General features: G+C 38.9%; 1 pseudogene; it reads right to left on the bottom strand.

Moving 5' to 3' along the window:
• Positions 1 to 8,636: 8,636 nt before the first annotated feature.
• Positions 8,637 to 10,232, bottom strand: LOC147010729 (protein FAM200C-like; annotated as a pseudogene).
• Positions 10,233 to 12,821: the final 2,589 nt, after the last annotated feature.

Below are 12,821 nucleotides of genomic sequence, written 5' to 3'. Positions count from 1 at the left end.
AGTCGCGTCGGCCAGCTTACAAATCTAGATTCTAGAGCGAGCAGCCATGTCGCCTACCGGCTTGTTTATATTTTTTTTTTACCTCTGCCACCGAAGGTGGAAGGAGGTGATGTTTTCACCCCTGTCTGTTTGTTTCTCTGTTTGTCTGTTTGTCGCCGACATGTCACAATTCAAAACTGAGAAGCCGATTTTTGAGTTCAAAGGTCAATGGTCATCCAGAGGTCAAATTTCTGAAATTGTCATTTTTCATCCGATTGACTTGAAATTTGAACGAGATTTGCATATTGCGTCACTGAATTGGGAAACTAACTATTTTTGAGATCAAAGGTCAAACCAAGGTAAAAACTTCTAGAATCATCAAATTTTCAACTGAAAAATCGTCAACTTACATCCTATTGACTTGAAAGTTGAACATAGTCCTTCATTGAATTGGGGAAGCAACTATTTTTGAGGTCAAAAGGTCAAAGATCAACTCAAGGTCAAACTTCTAAAATCATCAATTTCAATCTCAAAAATAATCAATTTTCATCCGATTGACCTGAACTTTGATTAATATTGTAAATTTTTATCTTAATGAAATGGACAATTTGATGTATCCATGGCAACCTTTGGAGAGGGGGGATTTTGCAAGTATCGTGCTCTGCACGACGTCTTTTTCTTGTTTGTTTGATGTTTTGTCTGTTTGTTTGTGTGTATGATATCTCAAAATGTTGTGGATGGATCCAGATGAAATTTGGTGGAGTGGTTGGGTGTGTAACAATGACAAACTGATTCGATTTTGGAGAAGATTCGGATACGACAGTTTTTGAATCTTTAAAGTGATTCTTCACCATTCAAAGATTGGGCCAAAAATGATATATCGCGGGATATTTCAAAAGTGTGTTGGGCCCGATACGTTCTTGTGGATCAGGCATTGCATGGTGGAGGTATGCACTCTTCAGAGAGCCCTTCCAGTTTATGAATTGTTTGTATACAGAGTTAAAACTAGTGGAAGAGCTATAACACTTCTTCTTGTGTAAGGCAGATTGGCTGCTGGGTAGCTGTCATTTTGTTGGGGCACGACTATGCTGCTGATGCTGTGCCCCTCTACCAGTACACTGGTACTCATTATGCCAACCTCAGAAGGATGGCAGGCTGAGTCAACCTCACCTGGTGTAAATTCAGTGGACAACAAGGCTTGAACTCAGGACCGTAACACCCCAATCCTGCCACCCAAACTACTAAGCCAACACCAGGCTTCACTATAACACCGAATGGATCAGGACGCAACGAAATAAAAGGAACAATCAAGAGAGGGGATCAACAGCAGGGTTGAAGGATAGAATAGCTAGAGGGGATCATTGAAGGAATGAGGGGTAGGAAAGGCTACATGGGGTGGACAAGATGGATACAGAAAAGGAAACTCTCAGGAGCGAAAAAGTTGAAATTTGGAAGGAGGTGGGCTTGGGGTTGGGGGAGTTAACGGGGGTAGAAAGGATCATGGTTTTGGATGGGGGTCGGGATGATCTGAGATGGTAGTGAACAGCTTTCTTGAAGACCAGCAGGGAAGAATAAGATTGAAGAGAATGTGGAAGTTGGGTCCACAAGTGGGGGGGGGGGGGAGAGGATCGTTCTTGCACCACATCAACACCACATAATTTATCAACACAAGATCAAGATAAGAATAATACAAAAACGAAATTTATGAAGTATTTTTGTAGTTTTTTTTTGTAATTTTGTTTTCTTTCCAGGGGAGGGGGAAAGGGCGTAGATGGTCTTGGGTAAAAAAAAAACACACACATCAACCACATAACACCTGTTGATGAGACCCCCACCAACAACACTGAGCACATGCGTACAATCACCCATCAATGCTCAAGCTACCTAAAAGTCCTGCCAACATCCCTATACTCCTCTATCTCCATAACTTCCAGGTACCTATCTAATTACAATCTGCTGACACTACCTTTCCAGGGAGACCATTCCATCCATTAACTACTCCCTGAGTAAAAGACCCCTGCCTTACTTACTACCGCATTAACTTTACTCTTCTTTACTCTCAGGCTATGGCCCTTGGTCCGATCACTGTCTACTCTGCTGAATAATTCTTCTGCACTTATTATGTCAATACCCTTCATTATCTTAAACATCTCAATCATATCTCCTTGTAACTGCCTCCATTCTTGTGTATAAAGCCCGTCTCCTTCAGTCACTCATTGTAGCTGAGTCTAGCTAGGCCCAGAATCAATCTAGTAGCCCTGCGCTGAACCCTCTCCATGGCAACTATGTCCTTCCCAAGTTGTGGTGACCAAAACTGCACACAATATTCTCGATGTGGCCCTCACTAAATTCCTCTACAATGTTAAAATTACCTATTTTGATTATATTGATGGAGAACCACATGCACCCTGCATATAACTGGGAGGAAGGTGGGGGGGGGGCAGGGGAGGAAAGAAAGCACGAAAAGAGCAGAGGGTGCAAGACCAGAAAGGAGGCGGAAGAAGACAGAAAGACCACCGACTTCTCTGTGATGGGAAAGTGATAGACCCATAGACCAAGCTTCATCGCGGAAGATTCCTGCAATCTTGAAGACCTTGGTTTCCACAGCATCAAGATGAGAAAGGTGTGAGGCAGGTGAGCCAGCCCAGAGGGGAGAGCAGGACTCCATCAAGCTGTGGCTGAGGACCTTGCCGGTGAGTAATGGGGGTAATAAAGATCATGAGTCAAGATGGGGGATGACACTTGAAGCTCTGGAGGGAAGAGTGCGACAGAACAGCCTCTGAAAGACGGTTCCACAGAAGAGAGAAGTGAGTATTAAAAGAGTTGAAGTGTGCAGCCATCCTGGATTTTCCAAGTTTAAACAGGAGGGGGATACTGGAAGAATGCGTGCTTTCTGGAGTTGCTGGGGAGGGTCGGTGAAATGAGAGAGCCGAGGGAGCAATGTTGGAGCATAGATGGTCGAAAAAAAAGAGAGACCACTCACCCGTCTGTGACGTGAAAGCAACAGACCTTGTGCTTTGACTTCATAATAAGAACCTCCAATAATTTTGAGAGATTTATTGACTCCACATAATCCAGGAGAGACAGATGTGATTCTGGGATGCCACTTTGTTATGTCGTCAGCCCAGAAAAGGTCATGGCTGATGGTGAGGCTTAGAAAGCCAAGAGACTACCTTCTGCAGTGGATGACCAAGGAAATAGATAGGTGGGGTCATTTGACAATCATTCCAAAGTGATAGGTTTGGAGGAGGCAATAGTTATAAACACAAGGCACAAACACCTTCCTCCTCTTGAAGTGTACGAAGGAGACGGCATTTATGAGATGCCCATAGCAAAAGGAAAATCGGATCAAAAATAGAGCAACCATTCGTTTTCTTTGCCATCCGGGGGGGGGGTGCCGCATTGCAGAGCACGCTGTTGTACAATATGACCTTCTTGGTATCACGGAGAAATTTAAAATATGTGCTTCAAGAAAAATTAAGCCTTTAAGATCGTAATGTGGTCATACATGGATCCTGGTCGTGACAGAACACCAATTAACAACTCAGATGCTGCATTCCATTATTTCTCAGATCTGATGTGAGCATTGTCACCAAAAATGGTTTTCATTCATCTCATCTTTTTCATTTCTAAAACCGTTCTTGTGTTATCTGAGATTAACCTGATCCACAGTTAATAAGAGATTCCCACCTGAACCCACCTGGTCACCTGTACACAGGTTGGAATCCCTTACTCCATGTGTTCAACCATTGTCAATTAATGTACTGCACGATTAAATTCAAGTAAAAGTACACTGATGTCTCCTAATGTCCTTGTAATTCAGGTAAAAGTACACTGATATCTCCTAATGTCCTTATAACTCAGGTAAAAGTACACTGATGTCTCCTAATGTCCTTATAACTCAGGTAAAAGTACACTGATATCTCCTAATGTCCTTATAACTCAGGTAAAAGTACACTGATATCTCCTAATGTCCTTATAACTCAGGTAAAAGTACACTGATATCTCCCAACATCCTTATAACTCAGGTAAAAGTACACTGATATCTCCCAACGTCCTTATAACTCAGGTAAAAGTACACTGATATCTCCTAATGTCCTTATAACTCAGGTAAAAGTACACTGATGTCTCCCAATGTCCTTATAATTCAGGTAAAAGTACACTGATATCTCCTAATGTCCTTATAACTCAGGTAAAAGTACACTGATATCTCCTAATGTCCATATAACTCAGGTAAAAGTACACTGATATCTCCTAATGTCCTTATAACTCAGGTAAAAGTACATTGATATCTCCTAATGTCCTTATAACTCAGGTAAAAGTACACTGATATCTCCTAATGTCCATATAACTCAGGTAAAAGTACACTGATATCTCCTAATGTCCTTATAACTCAGGTAAAAGTACACTGATATCTCCTAATGTCCTTGTAATTCAGGTAAAAGTACACTGATGTCTCCTAATGTCCATATAACTCAGGTAAAAGTACACTGATATCTCCTAATGTCCTTATAACTCAGGTAAAAGTACACTGATATCTCCTAATGTCCTTATAACTCAGGTAAAAGTACACTGATATCTCCTAATGTCTTTATAACAGGTAAAAGTACACTGATATCTCCTAATGTCCTTATAACTCAGGTAAAAGTACACTGATATCTCCTAATGTCCTTATAACTCAGGTAAAAGTACACTGATATCTCCTAATGTCCTTATAACTCAGGTAAAAGTACACTGATATCTCCTAATGTCCTTATAACTCAGGTAAAAGTACACTGATATCTCCTAATGTCTTTATAACAGGTAAAAGTACACTGATATCTCCTAATGTCCTTATAACTCAGGTAAAAGTACACTGATATCTCCTAATGTCTTTATAACTCAGGTAAAAGTACACTGATATCTCCCAACGTCCTTATAACTCAGGTAAAAGTACACTGATATCTCCTAATGTCCTTGTAATTCAGGTAAAAGTACACTGATGTCTCCTAATGTCCTTATAACTCAGGTAAAAGTACACTGATATCTCCTAATGTCCTTATAACTCAGGTAAAAATACACTGATATCTCCTAATGTCCTTATAACTCAGGTAAAAGTACACTGATATCTCCTAATGTCCTTATAACTCAGGTAAAAGTACACTGATATCTCCTAATGTCCTTATAACTCAGGTAAAAGTACACTGATATCTCCTAATGTCCTTATAACTCAGGTAAAAGTACACTGATATCTCCTAATGTCCTTATAACTCAGGTAAAAGTACACTGATATCTCCTAATGTCCTTATAACTCAGGTAAAAGTACACTGATATCTCCTAATGTCCTTATAACTCAGGTAAAAGTGCACTGATATCTCCTAATGTCCTTATAACTCAGGTAAAAGTACACTGATATCTCCTAATGTCCTTATAACTCAGGTAAAAGTACACTGATATCTCCTAATGTCCTTATAACTCAGGTAAAAATACACTGATATCTCCTAATGTCCTTATAACTCAGGTAAAAGTACACTGATATCTCCTAATGTCCTTATAACTCAGGTAAAAGTACACTGATATCTCCTAATGTCCTTATAACTCAGGTAAAAGTACACTGATATCTCCTAATGTCCTTATAACTCAGGTAAAAGTACATTGATATCTCCTAATGTCCTTATAACTCAGGTAAAAGTACACTGATATCTCCTAATGTCCATATAACTCAGGTAAAAGTACACTGATATCTCCTAATGTCCTTATAACTCAGGTAAAAGTACACTGATATCTCCTAATGTCCTTGTAATTCAGGTAAAAGTACACTGATGTCTCCTAATGTCCATATAACTCAGGTAAAAGTACACTGATATCTCCTAATGTCCTTATAACTCAGGTAAAAGTACACTGATATCTCCTAATGTCCTTATAACTCAGGTAAAAGTACACTGATATCTCCTAATGTCTTTATAACAGGTAAAAGTACACTGATATCTCCTAATGTCCTTATAACTCAGGTAAAAGTACACTGATATCTCCTAATGTCCTTATAACTCAGGTAAAAGTACACTGATATCTCCTAATGTCCTTATAACTCAGGTAAAAATACACAGATATCTCCCAACGTCCTTATAACTCAGGTAAAAGTACACTGATATCTCCTAATGTCCTTATAACTCAGGTAAAAGTACACTGATATCTCCTAATGTCTTTATAACAGGTAAAAGTACACTGATATCTCCTAATGTCCATATAACTCAGGTAAAAGTACACTGATATCTCCTAATGTCCATATAACTCAGGTAAAAGTACACTGATATCTCCTAATGTCCTTATAACTCAGGTAAAAGTACATTGATATCTCCTAATGTCCTTATAACTCAGGTAAAAGTACACTGATATCTCCTAATGTCCATATAACTCAGGTAAAAGTACACTGATATCTCCTAATGTCCTTATAACTCAGGTAAAAGTACATTGATATCTCCTAATGTCCTTATAACTCAGGTAAAAGTACACTGATATCTCCTAATGTCCATATAACTCAGCTAAAGTACACTGATATCTCCTAATGTCCTTATAACTCAGGTAAAAGTACACTGATATCTCCTAATGTCTTTATAACAGGTAAAAGTACACTGATATCTCCTAATGTCTTTATAACTCAGGTAAAAGTACACTGATATCTCCCAACGTCCTTATAACTCAGGTAAAAGTACACTGATATCTCCTAATGTCCTTGTAATTCAGGTAAAAGTACACTGATGTCTCCTAATGTCCTTATAACTCAGGTAAAAGTACACTGATATCTCCTAATGTCCTTATAACTCAGGTAAAAGTACACTGATATCTCCTAATGTCCTTATAACTCAGGTAAAAGTACACTGATATCTCCTAATGTCCTTATAACTCAGGTAAAAGTACACTGATATCTCCTAATGTCCTTATAACTCAGGTAAAAGTACACTGATATCTCCTAATGTCCTTATAACTCAGGTAAAAGTACACTGATATCTCCTAATGTCCTTATAACTCAGGTAAAAGTACACTGATATCTCCTAATGTCCTTATAACTCAGGTAAAAGTACACTGATATCTCCTAATGTCCTTATAACTCAGGTAAAAGTACACTGATATCTCCTAATGTCCTTATAACTCAGGTAAAAGTACACTGATATCTCCTAATGTCCTTATAACTCAGGTAAAAGTACACTGATATCTCCTAATGTCTTTATAACAGGTAAAAGTACACTGATATCTCCTAATGTCCTTATAACTCAGGTAAAAGTACACTGATATCTCCTAATGTCCTTGTAATTCAGGTAAAAGTACACTGATGTCTCCTAATGTCCTTATAACTCAGGTAAAAGTACACTGATATCTCCTAATGTCCTTATAACTCAGGTAAAAATACACTGATATCTCCTAATGTCCTTATAACTCAGGTAAAAGTACACTGATATCTCCTAATGTCTTTATAACAGGTAAAAGTACACTGATATCTCCTAATGTCCTTATAACTCAGGTAAAAGTACACTGATATCTCCTAATGTCCTTATAACTCAGGTAAAAGTACACTGATATCTCCTAATGTCCTTATAACTCAGGTAAAAGTACACTGATATCTCCCAACGTCCTTATAACTCAGGTAAAAGTACACTGATATCTCCTAATGTCCTTATAACTCAGGTAAAAATACACAGATATCTCCTAATGTCCTTATAACTCAGGTAAAAGTACACTGATATCTCCTAATGTCCTTGTAATTCAGGTAAAAGTACACTGATGTCTCCTAATGTCCATATAACTCAGGTAAAAGTACACTGATATCTCCTAATGTCCTTATAACTCAGGTAAAAGTACACTGATATCTCCTAATGTCCTTATAACTCAGGTAAAAGTACACTGATATCTCCTAATGTCTTTATAACAGGTAAAAGTACACTGATATCTCCTAATGTCCTTATAACTCAGGTAAAAGTACACTGATATCTCCCAACGTCCTTATAACTCAGGTAAAAGTACACTGATGTCTCCTAACGTCCATATAACTCAGGTAAAAGTACACTGATGTCTCCTAACGTCCATATAACTCAGGTAAAAGTACACTGATATCTCCTTATTGTCTAATTTGTCCTCCATGTGATGTCATTTGTGTAAAGCATGAATGTAAACAAAGGTTTTTAAATAATTTTAAATCCATACTTTCTCATTATTTTAAAGGAATTCAGTTCATTCGGGATGTCATTTTTTAACACTCGTGTCCAAGAAGGTGAAGGATCCTGCTTACGTCATACATGTTCATTAAATGATGCGGGGATTGACCTCTTTGAAGCAATCACTTCGTCGCGTGACTATCAACATCCCCTTTTTGTGCACACAAATCGGGAGATTTTTTTTTTTACCATTTTGCAAATCCACGCACAACCATTCACCAATTAAGGCAGTGGTTCTTAACCTTTTCATGTGCTCGTACCCCTTGAGCTTTCATAATATTTCCCCGTACCCCCTGTCCAAAATGACTTTCGGAAATAAATGAAACTATAATAATTGATATGAAATACAATGTAATGAATATAATTCTTTCTGCAAAATGCGTTGAATACATACAAATATACTGAATACAAAAATAGCCTTTCAAGTACAACCGTACTTACACAATACACCGACAATCAGACATACTACTAATGGCTCTTTTGTGGTTGTTTTTCATCAATGATCATGCTGAAACGAGGTTCTTTTTTGAGATAGCCACACGCATGTCATCACTTTCATCCAAACGATTCCTGGCCTCGATTTTGATGTGTACGAGAGTTGAAAAACCAGTTTCACATAAATAGGTAGTCGCAAATGGCACAAGGACCTCCAAAGCCCTCTCTGCTAACTGGGGGAATATGTTGAGTTGTGCACACCAGAAGGTATCTATCTGCATTGAATCAAACTCCATTTTGATTTTATTACTGGCTTTCATCTCAACTAGATCTTCTTTCATTTCATCATTATCATCCATGGAATCTAGGTTGAAAACAAATGGGTCCTGCATCCATCCCTGTGAAACAGAAACCTCTCCATTGCTGAAAGTATCCCTGCAAGGACTGACTCAGCAGCTGCAAATGTTCTTTCATTTCAGTCACAATGAGTAATAATTTTTCTGCATTAGAAACTTCATCAAGCTTTGGAAAATTTGCATAGTTTCCAGACCCAATGCGATTTATCCAGATTGGAAGTTTATTAGTGAAGGCAGACATCTTTTCCCTGGCTGTGATCATGTTCATCCCTGTACCCTGGATGGAGGTGTTCAACTCGTTGAGGTGGCTGAATATATCTGCCAGGTATGCCAGGGACAAAATGAACTTCTCATTTTCAAAGTGCTCTGCTATGCCACTGCCTCGCTGTCCAAGAAATTGCTGGATTTCTTTGTGCAGTTCAAAAACACGAGTAAGCACTCGGCCACGGGATAGCTGCCTTACCTCTGTGTGGTAAAGAAGAACATTGTGTTCAGCTCCAATTTCGTCACAAAAAAACTTTGAAGAGACGGTGATTCAAGGTTTGTCCTCTGATAAAGTTTACTGCACTCACAACAATTGACAACACATTTTTCAGTTGTTCTGGTAATGTCTTAGCTGCAAGGGCATGGCGATGCAGCACACGGTGGGCGAGTGTGACGTGAGGCACCTCCTTTTCACACGGGCAGCAAAGCCTGATTTGTTTCCAAGCATGGCAGGAGCTCCATCGGTGCAAAGCGAACCACACATGTCGAGAGTCATCCCGTGCTTCAAGAAGAAATCCTTGACGATATTGAACACATCAATTGCTTTTGTGGTTGTTGTCGATGGTTCACAGAACAAGAATTCTTCCACCACTTCTTTCTCCTTCACATACCGCACAAATACTAATAACTGACTACAAAAACTGACGTCTGTTGACTCATCTAACTGAAGACTCACTTTGATAGGACTGGCTTTGATATCGACAATCACCTGCTGCAAGATGTCTTTACTCATGCCACGAATCCTGGAACAGATAATGTCATTTGACAAGGATACTTGCCTTAGTTTCTTTTCTGCCTCAGTCCCCAGTAGTGTTTTTGCCATTTCTCGTGCACAAGGTTTCACCAATTCTTCAGCAACTGTATGATGCTTTTTTTTCTTGGCACACAAAAATGCAACTAGGTAAGATGCTTGCAACGATGGCTTCTCAATCGGTACAAATCCCTGCTTTGGTAAGGTACCACCACGATCAAATCGTCCCCTTTTGATCTTCAAGGTATTCAAGAACATGGCTCAGCACTGAAAATAAATGCACACAATTAGTAAACGAAATTTTGAGTCAATAGCAAAAGTAGTGACAAAGTCGTACACAAAAAAAAACAGTGAAATAATATATTCTAGGACTCGGATCCTAAGATTCTTAATCTCTACAAGATGTAGAAAACAAAACAAATAAATGCACAGGAAATCACACAAAAATACCGCTTATAATTCAAACCATTTCACAACCCGCAGTGATAAGACGGACCTCCTGGACGGCAGGAGGTATTAACAACACACTTCACATTTACAAATATTATATGTCTTCATATCTGCACCTTCACAATGAAAACCCTTCACAACACATCACAACCCCATCCTACAGCTTCATATTCCAACAAAACCATTCCACTACTACAATTTCATCACAGGACAACAGCACAGTGCAGCAACATTATCACTTCTCTTCCCATTGTAATACCTCCTTTACTGCACAATAGCTTATCAGATCATTGCAACATCTTTATCACACTACAACACCACTTTCTTGCAATATATCAAACAAACACCACACTGCAACAGTACGAACCTGTTACTCCGAAGCCCAAAACACAACTGAGCAATGTAGTGGGGCAACTTAGCATAACAATTGTGCATTTTGTGAGGAAAGCACCAAATTTTGGCACACGAGTGGCCTAACATATTATGAACACATTTGGATATTGGGCCATCTCAAAATTTTTGATGGTAGTGGAAAATGGCTGCCACAGCCATCAGCGGCTGAACTTGAGATGGCCCAATATCCAAATCTGTTCATAATAGCGAAGGCAGTGGGCTTCATACTTAACGCGTGCACATGAGAGAATAGGAAACGGAAACGGAAACGGAAACGGAAACGGAAACGGAAACGGAAACAGGAACAGAAACAACAACACAATACCCCTGGCTATTTGGAATCCGTGTCGTAAGCTATGACCTTTTGCTTCCGGTTGTTGTTAAACGCTGTGCGGTGTATGTGATGAATTGAAGGATGTGACGCATGATCACATGTCGCGCGGCTCGCACACGGGACAGATAAAACCGAGATTCCGCGCGGTCGGTGGGATTGTCCCTGGGGCATTGTCATTTACGGCGGTGGTTCACTTGGTGCTCGTTGAATGGTAAGAATTGAGAGTATACCGGACTCCGTGCTAATTGCTGATTTATTTTGCGGTGATCGACTGCACGTGTATTCCTTGCTGCACATGTATTCCCTGATGTGTCTGTAGAATCGGCTTCAATCAAGTGAAATAAAGCCTACACTCCGAAGGTTTTTCCCTCGCATTCATTTCAGTGTATAAACACGTTCGGGTTTTATTTCTATCTTGTGAATATTACTTAATGCGTGCACATGAGAGAATAGGAAACAACAAAAACAACACAATACCCTGGCAATTGTGAATCCGTGTCGTTAGCTATGACCAATTTGCTTCCGTTTTTGTTTTGTTTCTGGTTTTTTTTTGTTTCCGGTTTTTGTCATGAGGAATGATGTATGCCGGGAGATAAAGGCATCGTCGGAGATATGAAAGACCCAAATATCAGCCATGGTGTATATTTCCTCCACTGATTTTAATAATGATATCTCCCGCATCATCAAAAAATAATTTTTAATCGTGATTTACGTGATTTGACGCTGATCCCGAATCCAGGCCGAAGTAACCGGAAATTGCGTATACAGTTGTGAACAAGTTGTAGGTGAAGACAGAAGCGAATGTAAGAAGAATTCTACGTTCACTTCTAGTATTTTTTTTTTTTAGATGAGATCCTGTTCTAGTTGGTGTAGTTGTTGTTGTGAAGGTAATGTTGAGGTAATATTTATTTTTTTAGATGAGATCCTGTTCTAGGCGGTGTAGTTGTTGTTGTGAAGGTAATGTTGAGGTAATATTTATTTTTTTAGATGAGATCCTGTTCTAGGCGGTGTAGTTGTTGTTGTGAAGGTAATGTTGAGGTAATATATTTTTTTAAGATGAGATCCTGTTCTCGGCGGTGTAGTTGTTATTGTGAAGGTAATGTTGAGGTAATATTTATTTTTTTAGATGAGATCCTGTTCTAGGCGGTGTAGTTGTTGTTGTGAAGGTAATGTTGAGGTAATATTTATTTTTTAGATGAGATCCTGTTCTAGGCGGTGTAGTTGTTGTTGTGAAGGTAATGTTGAGGTAATATATTTTTTTAAGATGAGATCCTGTTCTCGGTGGTGTAGTTGTTATTGTGAAGGTAATGTTGAGGTAATATTTATTTTTTAAGATGAGATCCTGTTCTAGGCGGTGTAGTTGTTGTTGTGAAGGTAATGTTGAGGTAATATTTATTTTTTTAGATGAGATCCTGTTCTAGGCGGTGTAGTTGTTGTTGTGAAGGTAATGTTGAGGTAATATATTTTTTTAAGATGAGATCCTGTTCTCGGCGGTGTAGTTGTTATTGTGAAGGTAATGTTGAGGTAATATTTATTTTTTTAGATGAGATCCTGTTCTAGGCGGTGTAGTTGTTGTTGTGAAGGTAATGTTGAGGTAATATTTATTTTTTTAGATGAGATCCTGTTCTAGGCGGTGTAGTTGTTGTTGTGAAGGTAATGTTGAGGTAATA

This window comes from Eptatretus burgeri, chromosome 16 (assembly GCF_056783735.1).
Source record: "Eptatretus burgeri isolate ZD-2024b chromosome 16, Ebu_testis_v1, whole genome shotgun sequence".
Classification (NCBI taxonomy): Eukaryota; Metazoa; Chordata; class Myxini; order Myxiniformes; family Myxinidae; genus Eptatretus; species Eptatretus burgeri.
Note: the sequence above shows the minus strand (reverse complement) of the source record. Positions and strands in the feature narration are given on the sequence as shown.